The sequence below is a fragment of the Neolamprologus multifasciatus genome, chromosome 6 (genome assembly GCF_963576455.1).
Source record: "Neolamprologus multifasciatus chromosome 6, fNeoMul1.2, whole genome shotgun sequence".
NCBI classification, from domain to species: Eukaryota; Metazoa; Chordata; class Actinopteri; order Cichliformes; family Cichlidae; genus Neolamprologus; species Neolamprologus multifasciatus.
Genome location: NC_140444.1, coordinates 9670515 through 9689751, shown reverse-complemented (window position 1 = coordinate 9689751; position 19237 = coordinate 9670515). Strand labels below are relative to the sequence as shown.

The 19237-nt window shown below is 40.1% G+C and overlaps 1 protein-coding gene and 1 long non-coding RNA gene across 2 annotated transcripts in view; one reads left to right on the top strand and one right to left on the bottom strand.

The window, feature by feature from the left end:
- The first annotated feature begins 4288 nt into the window (after positions 1–4288).
- Positions 4289–19237, top strand: part of ldb1b (LIM-domain binding 1b) — a 39722-nt gene continuing 24773 nt past the window's right edge. The window contains exon 1 of the mRNA XM_085163976.1: positions 4289–4590. The gene's annotated coding sequence lies outside the window, so the exon portion shown is untranslated. The remainder of the gene's footprint in view (positions 4591–19237) is intronic.
- Positions 6526–17966, bottom strand: LOC146516388 (uncharacterized). The gene is made up of 2 exons (XR_014874715.1): positions 13759–17966; positions 6526–13169 (listed from the first exon to the last, which is right to left on the bottom strand). It is a non-coding gene; the product is annotated as an uncharacterized LOC146516388 (long non-coding RNA).

The window sequence follows — 19237 nt, the reverse complement described above, 5'->3', positions numbered from 1 at the left end:
TATTAAAGGAATCGTTTTTCTTTTCTTTTTACAGGATCGTATTCAGAAGCACTTAAATGTTTCTGGACTGCTTTCATTCCCAATTATAATCAATTCAACCAAATAAGTAAAAATTAACTTATTAAAAGTTGATTCTTGTTACAGGTTTAAAAATTTCATTCATTAGTTATTGCTCAAAGAGACACCTTGTGGCGGAAGAGTCTTGTTACAGATGTTATGTACAAATATAGATATAAGTGATAGAAAATGTGAACTCTCTATAAAAAAACAAGTTATAAAACCAATACACTCAAAGTGAAATGTTAAATTAAAATAAATTATTCTAATGTGAATATAAGTGAAATATATAAAATATACCTGATTCACATCAGTATCTATCTAGTGAAGTATCTAGCAAAGTGAAAACACTATTCAGGATTTCTGGCTCTTTAACTGATACCTTTCTTCTTCTTAATTTGTTCCTGAGGTTTTGCATTAAGATTTCATGAGGTACCCTACCACTGCTGTAAGAAGACCCACCCTCACAGCCTCCACAGTCTGGCCTCGCTGCTCTTCTTGCTCCCTGCTGGCTCTGGAGAAAAGATCTCACTTTGTGCAGAGAAGGACACATGCCACACAAATATGTATAATTTATAAAGTAGCATTTCAGCAAAATAAAGGCAGAAACAGTCAGATACAGCTCAGGCTGCCTGACATTTGTTTGAATCTGTTTTATGGCAGGAAGCTTTGATGGAGAGAGCACTAATGGTGTAAGTGGGAGTTATCTTCTAGTGCTTTATTATCGCTGGTGTTATAATTGCTGAGAGTGTGGTAAAAATATCAGTGCAAATGTTCGGCATCAGCAGCTTCATAAAATGTTAGATACCATAATAAGCTAATGGTGACTGTAACCTCCTGGTTTCTGCCCCATCTACAAAACGGACTAACTGATTGTGCGCATGTTCAGACATCACAATATTTGCTTTACCAGTACTTTTCCATTAGAGATTAACAACAGTTTTACTAACTTGTTTAACTTGAAATGGGACCTTTGTGAGCTCCAGTTTTTCCAGTTTAGTCTTCACATGGACTCGAAGTCACAGAAAGCTTTAAATGAGTTTAATTGATTGTATTTATTGCTTGTTACTCGCACAGTTCGGTGTGATTGGTGCTTTGTTTCGTTTCTTTCCTCTTCATCTTGTGCAGCTCCACATCATGTTAAGTCATATATGAGAAATTGTTATTATACGTCTGAGTAATAAATACAACTGCTCAAATCAGTATGTTCAGCTGTGGTTGATTACATTTGCATATTCAGTACATCAACTATGTGCTTTCCTCTTGTTTCCTTTTCTATTTACTGTTACACTTTGTTTCTATTTGATTATGAAGTTGAGCCAATCATCGCTTAATCATTTCTGCAGGAGCTGAAGAGTTTGCTTGGTTTTGATCTACCAACAGATTGTTGTCTGTTGCCTCTGTCTGCACCATAACCAGATGAGGCTGACCGTCAGTAGTTATAATGTCTCCCCATTTTGCGTGAGTCTTCACCTGCATGTGATGGCAAATACACGAAGCTTCAGACTCTGATCAGGTGTGGCTATATTATATTAGATTTTTAGTTTATTAAGGAACTCCCTCATCTGTCTGACTCTGCCAGCCATTTGCCTCATTGCATGTGATTAAGCTGGGAAGAGGAAATGAAATAAAGAGATCTGGACTCTTATTACCTAATAAATATTAAGCTTTAAAAATAGAGATCTTTATTCACTTTTTTATTCACTTTATTCACCTGGTTAGCACTAAGTGCAGGATTTAACACAAAGGTCTTTTGTAAATGTAAATGTTAGATCTCCACCAGGTGAGAAGAAGCTAACCGCCCACCCATCCAAGTGCTGAACTAACTCACAAAACCTATGTGACGAAGCACGCTATGAGCTTTTCATAACTGACTGGATATTTTACGTAAAGGAGACCAGTGGTTTTAAGATAAACTGCCTAATTATTTGTCTCTGTACAAGCCAGAGGAGAGATATGCAGCTGAAGGTCAAAGTTGTTGTGCACACATCAGATCCTTTTTTAAAAATTGTGCACAAGTTGTCATGCTGTATTTCCTTGAGAGTGTGATGCTAATTCTTGTAACATATTATCCCAATAGAGCACCATCTCTCCCAGACTGCAGGCTTGCTTGTGTTTTCCAGAATTTCCAAAAATAGAGTGAGAGGCAGGTTTCAGCTATCAGACTCCTGTTCGTGGAACCGGCTCCCAGTTTGGCTGCAGGAAACAGACACCCTCACTACTTTCAAAATGGGGCTTCAGCTGTCTTTTTCTTTAAATAAAGCTTATATTTAGGGCTCAATCTGGTGACTGTAAACCATTTTTAACTATGCTGCTATAGACTCAGACTGCTGGAGGATTTCCCATAATGTACTGAGAAGTTATTTTCACTCCCAAATGTGTTTGTTGTTTGTGGTCTCTCTGTGCTCTTGTTTTTTCTCACCTCTTATTCTTGTCAATCATCAACAACAACAACAACAACAAGTTGCATGTAGATGCTCCTCCCTGAGCTTGGTTCTGCTGGAGGTCTGATCCTGCTTGCTCATAGGGGATCAACTGATCATTGGGATTGCCCCTCTGATATAAGAGAAGCTTTACTTGCAATAAAAAGCACCTTGAGATTACTTCAGTTGGTGATCTGATGCTAAATCAATAAAACAGAATTAAACTGAAATCAGCTGAATTGAATACTCAGCATAATGAAAGTCAGACAGATTAATTTTATAGCATTAATTTTACACTTTTATATGACTGACATGATTTAGGTCCTGGCTATTTAAATATATTTCAGGGAGAAATATCTCATGTTCCTATTTTTGGGTCATGGAGGTGGAAATATTCCACTGCTGCAATGTATTTTCCCCACTAGATGGTGATATTGTACACCTGCTATTACGTTCCACTCGTTCTTTTGTTTTCTATTGGATATCAGAAGTTGTGAATCAGTTCATTCTCAACTCCATACCAGCCACCTACAGTTAAAGCTATTTAAATTGCCATAGGCATTTGCATTATAAATGTCAAGGTTGTTCACCTTTCTGTTTGTGCTATCTCGTATTATCTTGTCTTTTTTTTCTCCTGTGGAGGACTGTGGATGTGTCTGTCCTGTTATCTTGTGCATACCAGGAAGGAGCTGACCTTTCTGCTGAATGTCATGGTGGAGTCAATGGCTGCACCAGATTAGCAGGGAGGAAAAATGTACTCTCTGATATACAATTTTAACAGGGTACCACACATAGCCTGCTCATTTATAAGTCTGTCCGATATGTACCTATACTGTACGTCATGTCTACCTTGCAGTCTGCTCAGCTTGTCGCCTGTTTCCCACTCTTTTTGTTGCTTTATATAGTTTAATCCCCTGTCTTCTTCTGTTCTGTTGCTTTGGGTCTCTTCAGCTGCCACACACCGACGACCTCCCACCTCATCTCCCACAACTCTTGAAACACATTACTGCCTGAAATGGGGCCAAAACATCCTCCAGTCTCCAGTGTGAGTGTGTTCAGGAGTGTGCAGAGGCAAGTGTTTGTGTGTGTGTGTGTGTGTGTGTGTGTGTCAGGAGAGGCAGTTCTGTGTAAGTGGGTCACCTTACTGCCGCATCCAGCGCACAGCCACCCTGCCAGTATATGTCCCCACAATCACGAACACCCACATTTAACCCACTCTCCACACACCACATGCCCCCACTTTTATCCTTTTTCTTCTTCATTTTTTATCCCTTTTTAAATGTATTCCTTAAAAATAAGGGAAATATAAAATTCACTCACTAAGTTATTTTATGTGCCAGCCTTCACTTTCATTTTTGGTGGGAAGAAAAGCTCTCCTGCTTTTCTTTCATGCCTCATCTGTCCTGTACTTCTCATCTTTTCCTCACTCTTGACCTGCAGGAAGACTCCCACGGTGCTCTTTTGGCATGTTTGAATTTTTAAAGAACCTGTGAGGTCTAAGGAGTCGGGTATAAGCTTTCCTTTATCACTCTAACTCACACTTGCTGCATTTCTCTGTGTGTGTGTGTGTGTGTGTGTGTGTGTGTGTGTGTGTTTGTCTATATGACTTCCAGTCGTCTTGGCTGCTCGGTCATGCAATGTTTTACGTGTCTCTTATGTGACCTTTCAAATATTGTGTAACACTGGGAGCAGTGTGTTATAAAAAGGCAAAAGCACTCTGATCTTTAACTTGACACCTTCTCTATGGGGGAAAAGCAGGACACACAGGCATTACTTTGGAGACTGCTGAGTTGGGGAGCTCTGTTGCTTTCGTCCTCGTTTGATTTTTTTTTTTTTTCTTTGCTTCAAGTAAGTCTTCTTTTTTCTTTGCTTTCAAAGCAGAGTGGAGGAATGCCCTCCCACATGGTTCAGAGAACATCTGTTAGTGAGAAATGAAGGCCTGAGAGAGAAAGAGAAGGAGGGGGAGGTGGTGCAAGGGGACTTACATTAATACAGAAGACGAAAGGAGGTGAAGAAAGAACAGGAGAGCATGCGGAGAGGTGGAAAGAGGAGGAGGGAGAGTGACAAGACCTCAGCTGGGGGAGACCACCCTTTCTGCAGATCAGCAGAGGTGAGACTATCCAGAGGTATCCGAGAGATAGTGACTTACAGGTGCACATGTTTCCGTGCACGTATGCATACAAACACACTCGGCATGGTAACAGAAACCTACATCAATAATGTAGCTGAGAGAAACAGGATGCAGTTTCTGCCTTACATAAGAGTTTACAGACGGCTGGCTCGCTCAGAGCAGCCTCTTTCATTCTCTGCTTTGCCCTCAGGCTGGATGCACACAAGATTTCTTGAGCTAATTAACCACCACATTTGCCTTCCAAACAACTTTAACAGATAACTATGCAGCAACAAAGGCATGAGAGTGGCACTAAAGCCATTTTTAACTTCAGTCTACTGACTTTAGGTGATTTGTTTTACTCTCTAGAGCAAAATTTTTCAGCAGCGCTTCTGTAGCTGCTAATTTGCTGGTTCCTACATTATTAAAGTATTGCAACAGTCTTGTTTCTAACAGGCATGACTAATGACCTGGGAAATGAACTTTTGTCTTTGCTGCTGCGCACATACTGATTATAGTCAAACCTGGCAGCACCTAAGCGCGTGGCGTGTTTAATCCAGGTCACAGAGGGTCACAGAGACATGATAGAGGTTCAGTAGGACTTGGTATATTAATGTTTGATGGGCTATATCCTGTGAGGTAAAGCAGAACAAGTCAAAATCTACTTGAGCATTTTCTAAGATGGCAAACATTACATCAGCTTTACACGAGTATGTTAGCAGCATACTGACTTCAGCTACTGTTAAACGTATTCCAACAACATTTTTAATACTTTTGAAGTAATGCGACACAAATAAGAAACTGTTGCTGTTGCTGTAACACACTCTTTAACCTATATTTGAAAAAGAACGGGCAATTTTAGTTTTTTGTTTAGGGGTGGCTGTAGCTGAGGACGTAGTCCAGGTTATCCGCTAATAGGAACTAAGCTCGATTCCTGGCTGCTCCAGTCTGCGTGCCGAAATATCCTTGGGCAAGATACTGCTTTCATCAGAGTGTGAATATGTGTGAATGCTAGATAAAAAGCACTTCTATAGAAAAAAAGCGCTTGCACAAATGGGTGAATGAGACTTGCTGTATTAGGGCCTTTGAGTGCCCAAGTACAAGTGGGCCTGTTAAGTAGGTCAGTTAATAAGCTGACTTATTGAGGAAGAACTCAACATACATACAAGCAGAGCAGTACAAGTCTAAACCAGTTGTGCATACAATTATTTAGAACTTCACTAAACAAACCTAAAGTTTTTTGTAAATCCAGAGAGTGAAACAGAAATAAAGTATAGTGCTGATGTGGGAGAGTATGAAACCATAAATCTGTATGTTGGATTTATGAGGGTGATGAAGATTAACAACCTGTTATTTCAGTCGTGGGGCTGTGAAAATCACCATCACAGGAGTATTTCTGGCAACTTCATCAGTTTTGTTCCTGTTGTGGTGTCAGCTTGGGAATTCCTGATATACCTGCTGTATGCTACCTGCTGTGCACCACACACAGAGTCAGCAAAATGTTGACCGCCTAGAGAAACTTCCCTCAAGAGCTGTCGGGCATCACGGAGGAGCAAAAAAAATGATTAAATATTAAGCTAGTGTGGGATTATGATATTATTTTATGCCATGTTAGACCCCTAATTAAAGATTGTGAATTATTATGTAGTTTTAGTTTGCATTATGCTCCTGAACTAGAAGAAGGTGATAATTATTACATTTGGTAAACTGATTTGCATTACATTAGACTGTTGATTTATTGTGAATGAATGATATTGTTTTATGATGCATTATACTGCTGAGTTATAAGAAATACTGTTCACAGAAAGTCATCGTCTCATTTGTCTGATTAGAAGAGAACAGAGCATACTGCCCCATTTCATCAGGAGCAGATAAACAGGGAGCCAAGGTCGTAGCTTAGGCGCTGTGTGAGAAAGAATGTTTAGGCTCTGATGATTAGGTGGGGGCCACTAGAGGCTATAAGAGTTTGATCAAGGCTCCACCATTTTGAGATCTGATGCTGTCTGTGTATGGTGTCCATCTCCCACGCGTGTGTTCATTAAATCATCGTTTGACTTGACCCGGCCGGACCAGTGTGGTTATTTTGGTTTTCCTCCTGTATCCATTCCCAATATTTGAATCCGTAACAGTTTTGGGGGCTCGTCCTGTGGTATTGGGATGGAAGTTTTGGAGGCTTGGACGGTCCGAGGTGGTCAGACGGGCAGACATTATCCGGCAATCGAACTGAGTGGACAGGCGCCTTTATAAAAGAGGTAGGCACAGGCCTGTTGATTTTATCCGAAGTGTGCTGAATTGGACGATGAAATTAAATGTCTATTCAGTAAAAGTTGCCGGTGGGTGTCTGTTTTGATTTTGATGAAAAATCTCATGAGTTTTGAAACTTGAAGTAAGGTTACAAGTAATAATACTGGGTTAGAGTCCCAAGATAAAGTAATAATACTGAGTTAGAGTCTCAGGTAAAGGTAATAATACTGGGTTAGAGTCCCAAGGTAAAGGAAAATAATACTGAGTTAGAGTCTCAGGTAGTTGGATAGGGAATTGGTCATTTTGTGAGTTAGAGTCTCCATTGGTTTAAAGGATTGCATCTGTGTTGGCCATGTTGAGAGTTAGAGGCTCCATTGTCCATAACGTTGCATCTGCGTCGGTCATACTCTTGTTTTAGAGGGTTGACGGCGGTTTAAAAGTATTATAAATTTTGTTAGAACGGTGGTTAGAGTCCACTAAGAGGCGCATAGCCCGGAGGTTACGCTCCCTCCTGGCCGCGGACGCGCGACCTTGACCTGTCGGCGAACAGGGTTAGTTCAGTTGGTCACTGTGGAGCTTGGGGCACTCCAGAATAACTAGGAGTTCGAGTCTCCTTATCTGCGCTTTTTTGGGCACTTTAAATTGAGGTAGGGACTTTAGAGATGAGGCCAGATACAGTTCGAGTCTGATACTGGTTAATTGATTACAAAAAAGTTGGACTTTCTTCGGTTGGACCCGTTATCTTAAATTTGTCAAAATTGTGTAGGCGCTAAAACTTTCAGGCCTGAGAGTGATTGTAAATATAAGACGTCTTTGTAATATAATATAGAGTTGAGTGTGAAACGAGGCTGTGTGTGACGACAGTGTGCTGCGAGCTATTTTTAGATAGTGTGTGAACATGCAAATGAGGTGGTTGCTGTGAAGCCCACAGAGGACTTCCTGTTTAGCGTGTTATTGAGTTTTATAAGTATGATTTGCAAACAATGATACATGCCTGTAATTAAAACGCTGATTTTGCTGATTACAATATTACAAATAAAGTTTTAAATCACTACGGTGAATGTTTAATGTTTGGCTGAGTTTTGATATGGGAGAGACGGCTTCGCAGCTGCTGGGGGTAAGTGACCGGAAACTTGCATGCCCATAAAAGGCAACTGCCTGACTGTGTGAACTATGCACCAAGAGAGAGAGTAAAATCTAGGCAGATGAACCAAATGGATGTTGTAAGAAAAATAGTAAATGAATGTTTTAGTCTCTTAATACAGGTGGATTTCTCTCAACCTGGAAACCTGAGTACAGCAGCAAAAGGATAGATTAACAAAATTGGGACGACACACATGCCAAGCTCTGGCTCAAAATTTTACAGTTTGACCTCTCACTTTGTCCATAACCGAAAAAGAAGCTTAAAGGACATCTTCTCCTCCAGTTATCGGTTACCATCACTGGAAATTTTCAGGCAAGTTTTTCACTGAATTGTTTTTGGCACCATGTGTCCCTGAATCTCACAAGCAAGCTCTAATTCCTGGCTGAAGACATGGAATGCTGTTATTTAAGGTGGGAAATCAAAATTTGGGAAACAAAATTAAAAACACATACAATTGGAGAAATGCCTTGCTTGAGAAAAAAAAAAAAAAAAAAAAAGTTAAAATAACCCACCCACAAACGCACATACACGCAATGAAGAAACAGCTTACACTCATGAACACGTGAAAATTTTCAAGCAAGGTTAAAGCAGCGAAACTTAACATACACCTGATGTTAAATGATAAAGTCTATCCACTACTAACAATTAAACTCTCTGGGTTGCAGGACAACAACTTGACTTCAAAAAGACAGACACTGGTAAATCACAAACCAGTGATGAAACAACAAATTTAGTGGTTAAAAGAGTCAAATTGTGACATGTGTTCCTGTGATTGATTAATACAAGAGATTACTGAATAAAATAAAATTCCTTTTTTGAATTATTAAACATGATCTTAAGAATTTTAACGTGTACCTGTGTTGTCCTGTCAACTTGGTGGGTTATGACTTGATTATATATTGAGAAAAAACAAAAAAAGGGGGGGAGAAGGCTGACACAGGGCCTGGCCCCTCTCTGAATAACATGGCCAAAACAACATTATTTTCAAACAACATCATTTTCCTGTTCGTCTGTTTTTGTTTTGTTTTTGTTTTTTCTCTTTATGCTTAATTACAGGCTGCTTTGTCAGCCCGGAAAGCCGAGGCTGACCTGGACTCCTGCTCTCCCCTCTACCATCTTTGCTCTCCCTTCTACCATCTTTGATGTGACCCTGACCAAATGCTACAGCAGCTGGACTCACAACAACAGCCTGAGAATGTCAACAGTGCTGCAGGAAAGAGATCTCATGCAGCGGAGACGGAGAACGTTAAATCCAAGGCCCGTTTCACTACACGGGGGAGATTTCCAGACAGCTTCAGCTGACAGAGCTGTGACGAGACGCCTATTAAGCCCGGATGAAAAGTGAGGCCGAGCAAAAGAATGCTGACCTTAACAACTCTGCATTAAAACTGTGCAGGACAGTGATGGACCAACACGGATGATCGGGCAGCAAAAAGGGCGTGCCAGAGACACGAGGAGTAACTGAGGTCAGAAGGCACCTCAGATTGGACAAAAGCAGCAGAAGAACATAAGCTGAAGGCACAGGTGTCGGGGCAGCCAGGAGCTGACCTCTGAGAAGAGCCGAACAGCAGAGCTGCAGAAGGCCGTGGAGCAAAGCAAGGAAAACATCAATAAACTTCAATCTGACGTGTACGGAAAAGACTCGGAGGTTTCTGCCCTCAGTGAGAGCTCAAGACATCAGAGCAGAAACTGAGCATGCCTCAGGAGGAGCTGGCTGCTAATCGAACCTATCAGTCAGGCTTAGAGTCCCAGATACAGGACTTAAAATCAGGCCGGAGCTTGCTGGAGCAGGAGGTTGTCAAACCTGACGAGAAGCTCCAACACCAGGAGCAAACCCTGAAAGACCTACAGAAGCAAAAAGGGTCAAGTTAAGGAGAAGATGCAGGACACTGGAGAAAAGGACTGCCTCAATTGGGGCCAGAACCAGTATGGAGAGAACTTTGGGCAGCAGCACCAATGGACCCAAACGGACTGAAAAGGAGGAGAGCAGGACCCCAGAGCACGCTTCAGGCCATGGTTTACCCAGAATACCAGAACAGGAAGGTGATGAACACAAACACACACACACACAAACACACACATCTACATACACTGACTCAGAAGCAAGAGAAACACACATATGAACACATATGCACTTGTTGATTGACTGAGAAATGACACACACACATGCACACAAATCGAAATGCTGATTCAATTCACTGAGAAGTGATCCACACACACACACACACACACACACACACACACACACATGTTTGTGCAATGAAGAGTGATACACACATGCTGCTGCAATGAAGAATGCTTTACTAACAAATGCTATGCTGATACGCAAAATGCTGCACACAAATGTCCAAATACAGAATTTGTTACAGCAACAAGAAGCCATTGATTGTTAATTGGTTAAATGCATTTCATGTCACCCAGAGGGCATTTGTGTAGATTTAGGGGACAGGGTCTGGAGCAGTTTGGTTATGAAAACAATGTCTGTGAGTGATGTCTGTTTATGGCTTAAGGCCTCGACTGAATTGTTTACTGTGCTTCACACAGCCTGATAAGGAGCAGTGGTACAGAGTGAAAATGATGAATTAACGGTGTGAGCCTTATTTCGGAGCGCCACATTTTTGTGATTGAGATTTAATTGAAGGAGGAACACACTAAAAATAAATAAATAAAAATAAAAATAATAACAATAATAAAATATAAAATAAAAAGAAGAAAAGGGGGCCAGCCCTCGGATTTATGTAAGCATCCTACATGTATTTAACACAATTGCCTCAGGCTTTAAAGATTTGTACAAAATTCAACAGGAAATCATAGCTTCCCTGTATTTCCTACATTGTTGGCATGCTGGTGAGTGCTGTTGCTCCACAGTAAGAAGGTCCTGGGTGCAGGTCCACAGTCTGGTTAGTTTGCAGTGGTTTCTCTCTGGGTATTCTGGTTTCCTGCCACAGTGAAAAGTCATGAAGCTATTAGAGTTAGGTTAATTGATGATTCTAAATTATCCGTGAATGTAAGTGTAAATGGTTGTTTGTTTCTAGGTGATAGACTGGTGACCGGTTCGGGGTGCACCCTGCCTCGTAACCTATCACTTTAGAGTTATTTCCCAGCCCTCGTGCAATCAGGATAAAGATAGGAGGATGGTAGTTGTTGTAGACCCATTCAATTTTTATGGTAATCAGAATTTAGACTTTGTTGAACCGTAGGCAATATGAAGACAACATGTAGTATTTAAGGGACCAAGTAGAATTTGGATAAAAGTTATTGAATAGTGTTGAAATAAAATGACAAAATTGTGAAGGATTAAAATATTCCAGGAGCTCAACTTACTCCATCTGAACATGTCTTAATCGTGTAATATGAACTCAAAATGCACAGGTTTACTGAATATGAAAAGGTTGTGTTGATTTAACTCAGTTGTTTAAGTTTCTACCAAAGCAAAACATTTGTGTGCAACTAGGGTCCACTATTGACTGAAATAAGTCCAACATGTTTTTGTCAGTGCAAAAAGAAGTTACGGTACCTGTATGCTTACACAATATTGTCCCTGGACAGAGAAAAACTTTCTGGTGAAGTTTTGGTTGATTTTGGGTTTTGCTTAACACTAGGTTGATTTTATCAGTGAGGTTTGGATTGTTTTCTTTCTCTAAGAGAGAGAAAGATGGTTTTATGCTTGGACATGTTTCCAACGGGCCCCAGTATTTGTTATTATATGAGTATTTTATTGGTTACGTTTGTCTTTGCTTTTGTTACAGTGCACTGAAATAAGAACATCTGAGAGGAGTGATCCACCGGTGGTGATATTTTGGTATTTTGTGAGTTCCTGATTTAACAAATCAGCTCTTTAATCCAGGCCTGAGAGATTGAACTTTAAAGCGCTATAAAACATGATTACTAGAAACAGTCGCAAAGTATTTTTCTCCATAATTATAATGGGCTCTGGAGAAATTCACTTATATGGGACATTGATCACATGAGAAGTCCTGAACCTAAAAGGATTGCAGCGAGTCAATCCAGTCCAAAAAACAAGGAACTGTTTTTCCTTTAAAATGATGACGTCATCTTGCTGGTGATGGAGCCTCGAATAGGTTGCGTGTGAGACTCCATTATCAGTAATATCTGGTATGAATGTGTGTGAATGTATGCATGTGACTGGACTGTGATGGACTGACGACTAAAAGTTTTAACTGACTTGATACTGAGACAAAAACGATACCGACTTTAGGATTAGTACATGTCTACAAACAATTCACCTCGCCTGTAAAAGAAGGGTGGATGTTTTGTCTCGCTTTGTTTTGTTTTTGCAGGAGTAGGAGGACAGAGGCTAAGGGGGGAGGCTGCAGCGTCACATGAGTGTGAACTGCAGACTTAACCCTTTGGTTGCTAATTTTGAGCTACTGATGTTTCCATTAAGAAAATTGGGTTTTATTAGCTGTGTTTCGATTAATGCAGCACATTATATTGTTGGGAATGTTAAATGCTAAAGTGAAGAGAAGCTTTGATTTCACTCAAGACTGAACATGTTATTATTAACCATAGCAGGCCACTGTAAAAAGTTAATCAATTTTGATAGAAAAAGCAAGAAAAAACTCTATTGATACCTACACAGCAAATCCAGCATGTCCAAATTAACACTGTCAGATTTGATTTCAACACTTTTAAAGTGTCTATATGGGTCCACACCAGAGAGTGTTAATTTGACTCTTTTTGGAGAGTTGGTATGTTAACTCTGATTTAGTGTTAAACACCAAATCTCTCTGGAGTTGATAATTTGACACTTGGTGTTAAGAGGTTATATATTAACTCTCAAAGAGTATTTTAGTTTGGCTACGTAAGAGTTATCTTCTAATTAATTCTAAAAAGCGGGAATTTTACTGTTCTGAACCTCTAGAAATTTCTTTTGGAAATAAACATTTACTAAAAAGACGCAATGGTTTTTGAAAAACATTTATTCTGAACTGTGCACCACAATTTCAAAACATTTTCTGAAAGATGTAACAGTGTACATGTTCTCACTTTCATTAGAATTTCGTTTATCAAAAGGTCTGACATAGGTGAGCTGGTAAATGCAGATAACAGCATTCTCATCACTTATTTCAATAAATACAAAATACAATATGCATGTCCTTCATTCATCACTTTGTGGAACTTCAACGCACTTCTGCTCTCCCCCATATTCCATCTTCACAAGCATATCCTATGTGGAGATTGAATAAAAATTAGTTGACACTAATTAATGGCACAAATCAATTACAGCACAGTAAAAAAAAATAAATAAATAATAAAATAAAAGGAATCCTCTTTGAGACATTACTTGTGTAAAGTATTTTCCCAAAAGACAAGGACACAGACAACAGGTAATACTGAACTAAATGTAAAACCTAAACCTTTTTCATTTTTACCTAAAACCGTGTGCACAAAACTCTGGAGGAATCTAAATGCTAACGTAGAACCCAGTCAGGACATCTGCTACTGCTGTTTGCTCGTTTTTTATGGGAGATCGTTTTCAGGCTTCAAGTAGCACCATTATATCAACATTTCACATTCTAGACATTGTTTTAAGTGTATTTGACCAAGAAATTTGACTGAAAATTCACATGCAAGCTTTTTTCAAGGCTGTGGTATTTGCCCACAAACAATACCTTTCAGCTAGCTAAAACAGAATATTATGCTATCAGCGAGCAACATGGCTAATGCCTTTCACACAGCTTTGTCTCAACTCCAAAGAGCCACAGAAGTAAAAGCTAATAACAATAATTGAAACAATCTTTGAAAACATGACTTACCAAGCATGGCAAACAACTCAAATATGTAGAGCAAAATGTTTTGAAACGGCTTCACTTCAGCTTCGATTGGCGCCGTGCTGGGGGCGGAGTCTGTGAATTTACTCTATTGGTGTCATAGCCCCTGCAGGAGTTCAGAGTTAAGAGGTCAAGAGTTAATGTTTCCATTGTAACACCTCCAGATTTGAAATAGAAACACTCATTTTTAACACTCGATTTTAACTACTATCATTTTACACCTCAGAGTTACATTAAAATAATGTGACTCTACTTAGAGTAAAATTAACTCTAAGACTACTAACACCAAAGCATTTAACACTTTTGAATTTGCTGTGTATGAATAACAGGGGAATGATAGACTGTCACATTCAAAATAGAGATATGTAATGACAAACCTTGGTCCACGTCATTTAGGTTCTCCATTGAAATAGTCAATAATTTAGAAAAGTAAGATAGAACCGACAGGGGCATGTGGTGCTGCACAAGAACAAGAGCAAAATAAAGAAAAATTATTGTGTTTAGCTTTGATAAATTAAAATTAAAATGTACCATTACACCCAGAGGATCAATATGAAATTCAATATATGCTAATTTTGTATGAAGTACGTGACTGATAACTGTTCTGTCCTGAGCTTTTGTGTTTACAGCGCCCACTTGACCACACCAACAGTTTCTCGCCACCAAAAGCGGGTACTTGCAAAGAATAGGGAGGAATATCATCAGAAGTGGGAAAGGTAAGCCCCGATGGGGGTGATAATGTAACACACCCAAAGAAAGATTTTAGGTCTGACCAACCGTCTCAGTCGTGGGCAAAACGATGACAGTCAATAAAATTCTAAAAGATAATTTAGTGACAAAAATATCAAGAGATAAAAGATAAAACAGTCCAGTGTCCCATTCAGGAATCAAATAAAAACACACAGTCCCAAGGCTAGAGTCAGCTATGCCACACGGCTAGTTGCACTCCACATGTTGCCTTGAACAGGGGTAGAAGTTGTCCTTGGAGACCCACTACCCTGAAAGCATATAGCCAGTGATCACTGAAACCTGTGTAACTATGCTGTCTTTAGGCTGTGGCATATAATAGGCCCTGGCCTGCACAGAGAGACAAAATGACACGTTGAGTATAAAATTCATAGCGCAAAACCCATTAATCCCAAAAATATCAGATTATCACATTACATACATGCACAGAGAGACAAAATGACACAGCAGTGTTTGTAGTGTGGGCTATAAGTAGACCAGGGTATCAGTGCAATCAAGTACACCTGCCTCTAATTAGTCCAACCCCATTCCAGCCATTGGCTAACCAAAAATGTGACACACACACAAAAAACCACTCACAACCCAGTGCAACTTCACACAATAATATGGAGCTGAATTAACACAGGCACACTAGTCTACCATGTTACAATAACACCATTAATTTCACGTATGGTCAAATTCTTAAAACTTGACCCCAAACATGAAAAATTCTTCAAACATTTAGAGACAGAGTGGAGTTCTAGATAAACATAATGCAGCAAACCACATAAGGATGGAGCATTGGAATCAATAAGATGGTGAAAAAACACGCAGGAAAAATGTTGATCATGTTGATTATGTTTATTCCAGTGCAGGGATTGGCTAATCTGACCAGGAAATGTTATAAATGGATTGTCGGAACAATCAGCGTTAAAATCACCTTTGACAGTCCAGACTAAGATGGCGTTGGACATTTTCAGGGCGGAAAAGGGTTGGTGTGACCAAGGTGTGGTTTGGCTTGTTGTATGTATATTTCATAATGATACAGCTCTGGATGGACCAGTTACCAGGGCATGGAAGGAGGACAGACTCATTAAATGAGGAGAAGGAATTTTCTGGGATTGGAGATCCTGTGGGTGAGTGGTTGACTAAAAGCATGCATAAAATAAAAGCTATTTTTTGTTATTGATTGGTAATAGATTGATAATTGGCCACATTCACAGTTGTATTGACTTGTAGTGGACGTAGTCTACTTCATGTTTAAGCACTCTAATTAACAGATTGAAAATAGTGACATTAAAGGAAGAATATGCAGCACCACCCTGTCAAATGCCAGTGCCGGTGGGGCTCAGTGATGAATCAGGTGAGCTTCATGGCTGAATCAAAACATAGAGGCCCCTGCGGTGGTCAGTGAGGGATAAAAAGGGGTGTGTTTTACTGTTATTTTAGCATCAGCATTATTGTTACATCAGAATCATATAACAAGCATTGCATTGAACATTTATTGAAGCTATTGACATATTAACATTTGTATTACAGTGATTGTTATAACCCCATGTTAATCTTCTATCTACAGGTGTCAAAAGTAGTCAACAAGTTCATGTTGAAGTGAAGTTCATATTAATACAGGTTTTGTTTGTAGACAATTGTGAAGACGCAGGCTCTGGGCGGAGCCAGGAGTTGAACAGATCTAACATGACAATTAAATTGATTTCATTCCCTAACACAGAATAACAAGACTGGAGCAACGACACTGGACAGGAGAAAGTCTGATACTTTCTAAGATATGAGGTCACTAACCTGTTCTTTTAATTTTCTAGCTTCATTGAATGGACACATGTTAGAATTAGAAATGGCTGCTTTGTCTTTGATGTCTTTTATTAGAATGAGTGGTTTTAATCATTTTCATACATATCTTGCAAATGTGCTTATAATGAGTTGGCACTCGGTCTTTTGAAGGTCATAAGCTTCGTTCGGCGATAGTCCGGACTGATAAAGTGTAGGAAATGCCTTGAGTGCAGCAGGCTAAATGCAAACACGCTTACACACACATACACTAAATTAGGATAAGTCCTTGAGACATTCTGAATATTCTAAACAAATTCTGAACCACCAAAAGATCAGTAGACAGCAACATTAGATTGTTAGAGCTAGGAAGAGAGGTGTTTTGGTTTTCTGTCTCTTACAGAGAAAGGAACAGACACCAGACGAGGTCACAGATATACGAGGATCCTTGGCAGCAGAGACAGACACGGTGACTGCTGAAACATCAACTGGGTTCAAGTGTCATGGCATTTTGGGCTCCAGTTAGTCACCTAAAAAGGATGGATCCCATAAACACAGCAATAACCATGAAGGGGTTGACGGAAATCCAGGAACACCACACCAACGACGTTCGAGAGGCTGTTGGTCATAAGGAGAACACCTTTCTGTTCCTTTTCCTGGGGAACACAGCTGTGATCCCAGAATACACAGATCATTGTTTGAAATCGGGGCAGAATAATCCCCTGATCTGTGCAACGACTGAAGGGTTGTCTAACCCCTGATGTTGAAGGAAACAAGAGCCGAGGATCACCCGACTGGAAGACATTGGTGCCTACAGCAATAAAATAAAGGTTAAAAGCTCCTCGGACAGAGGTTCTAGTCCGAGTACGTTTGGAGGGTATAAGGTAGCACCGAAATAAAGCTGTGGGAGAACTGGGGAGTGATGGGAGTATCATCTGTACCTACTGTTGTTGTTGTAATAAAAGTTTTTCTTGCATCTGAACTGCGCAAACACAGAGGTCATCTCACATATGGTTCACCCAACAGGGGGACAAAGGGCCTAAGGAGTAAGGAGAAATGAACCCGGTAACACTGGATTGCAGGGTGTAAGTGAGCTCTTTATGTCTAAAGAGCTCATCAGGGGGAATTGTGGGATTATGATATTATTTTATGCCATGTTAGACCCCTAATTAAAGATTGTGAATTATTATGTAGTTTTAGTTTGCATTATGCTCCTGAACTAGAAGAAGGTGATAATTATTACATTTGGTAAACTGATTTGCATTACATTAGACTGTTGATTTATTGTGAATGAATGATATTGTTTTATGATGCATTATACTGCTGAGTTATAAGAAATACTGTTCACAGAAAGTCATCGTCTCATTTGTCTGATTAGAAGAGAACAGAGCATACTGCCCCATTTCATCAGGAGCAGATAAACAGGGAGCCAAGGTCGTAGCTTAGGCGCTGTGTGAGAAAGAATGTTTAGGCTCTGATGATTAGGTGGGGGCCACTAGAGGCTATAAGAGTTTGATCAAGGCTCCACCATTTTGAGATCTGATGCTGTCTGTGTATGGTGTCCATCTCCCACGCGTGTGTTCATTAAATCATCGTTTGACTTGACCCGGCCGGACCAGTGTGGTTATTTTGGTTTTCCTCCTGTATCCATTCCCAATATTTGAATCCGTAACACTAGCATTCATCAGGTGGACAAACAAACACACAAACAAAAAAACATTTCAAATGAACATTAGTCCTGCTTTGCATCTTCTGGGTGCATAAATTGGCAACTGCTTGCTGATGCATTAGCTATAACAAGTTACGGAAGTGATAATTTGTCAATATTGTTTTTGGCTTCCCCCAAGTGGAGCCAAAATAATCAGTTAATGCTGGGTTTACTGAACTGTTTTATAGATTAGTGAGAAAAAAGGAGGTAAGAAGAAAAAAAAACAAGTTAAAGGAAATGCGCATCATAATCCAATAAAGTCTATTGTAAGGCAACACAGCAGGCAACAGTGATACTTGATTAGGTATTTAAAAAACTGCTTTCTTGTTCTCCTTTGTTATTTTCTTCTCCGGTGCCTTTTCTTCACCTTCTTGTTTTGTGTTGACTGCCTGTCTTTTATGCTGTAATCTCCCTCCACGGCTTCCTTTGTCTCGGTTATTTCTCTGTTATGCAGGCTTTGACGATCTGCAAACTGGCAAATTGTTAATGCGTGTGCATGCCTGTGTATAAATGATTGTTGTAGAGTTTAAGACGGCGTGCTTTCTGCCCGTGAAAGTATGAACTTGTCAAATATGTCTCCATGAAACTGTTAATGTGGGCAGATACATGTGTGAATCACAGTTTTCATTTATAAAATTGCGCGTGTAGAAGCTCATCATGCTTGTGCTATCCTTTTTCTGCCACATTGCCATGGCGACAGTGCCCTCCCGGGGTAATGGGGGACGAGTGCGCCAGAGCTATTTATTCTTTCACCCTCCCTCTTTCCCTCTCTCCCTCCATCCATCTCCCTCTCTTTTCCTTCGCGTGTCTCTCTCTCTCTCTCTCTCACCACCTCTCTCACTCACTCCATCTCTGCCCTCTTCCTTCTGCAACCTCGCCGTCTTTCCCTCTCTCCTTCTCCCTCCTTCCTCTGCTCTTTCTTCCCCTCTCTGATTGGCTTAACGCTCTCCTCCTCAAAATGAGATGCTGCCTAATGAGACAGAGGGTGAGGAAGAGAGGGAGGGGGGGGGACAAAGAGCAAGTGTCTTAAAAAAGGCAAGTAGGAATATGTGGGGGAGGCAATCTACGCAGACTTGTGTTGCATGTAAAGAGAGAACCAGATTTAACAAAACTCTGTGATGTCATTCTGGAGGGAAACAGCACGCTCTTGTTTATAATTAGACATCTCAGGAATGTGCGTATGTGCAGAATGTGTTGTATTCAGTCTTAGGATGTCAGTGGGGGTCATGACCTTTCTAATGGCTA